The following is a 571-nucleotide window of genomic DNA, read 5'->3' as shown; positions in this document are numbered from 1 at the left end:
TGATATAACTAAAACAACTACTATGGTCGGTTTCTGATTGCTTGACTTTCCTGTTGTATACCTTTGTTGTGTTGTCGATGTTTGTAATGAGGCCGGTTGTCCATATCTGACTCCCTCAGCGTCACAGGTAGGACCGTAACAGAACATAAGTGCGTTATATACGTTTTAATTCTATAACAGACCATGCTGTTCTCCAATTAGCTGATGAATTAATGGATATATTGATAAAATGTCTTTTCTGTTTATTCTAATGTTTTTTTGAATTTTCATATATTTCCTATATCTTCTGCCATTATGATATCTGTCAGGTTACATTCCGGTTTCCCCAGGTTTTGCTTATGTCTCATTGATTGGTTCTTTGGTCGTAAGTATTGGTAAAAAAAATACACTATCAGAAGAATGGAAATGGAGTACGGATAAAAAACACAGAAATGATCAGATACCCATCATTTGTCACCGCACGGCGATCAGCTAGGTTTATACTACACCTTTATCTATAAATGAAACTTGCTATATTCATCCAAAAAAGAGAAGCATAGTTTTTACTTTAGCAAATAATTTGTATGAAGTG

Source organism: Mizuhopecten yessoensis, unplaced genomic scaffold, assembly GCF_002113885.1.
Source record: "Mizuhopecten yessoensis strain PY_sf001 unplaced genomic scaffold, ASM211388v2 scaffold855, whole genome shotgun sequence".
Lineage (NCBI taxonomy): Eukaryota > Metazoa > Mollusca > Bivalvia > Pectinida > Pectinidae > Mizuhopecten > Mizuhopecten yessoensis.
The sequence above is the reverse complement of the archived record's forward strand: the minus strand, read 5'-3'. Positions refer to the sequence as shown.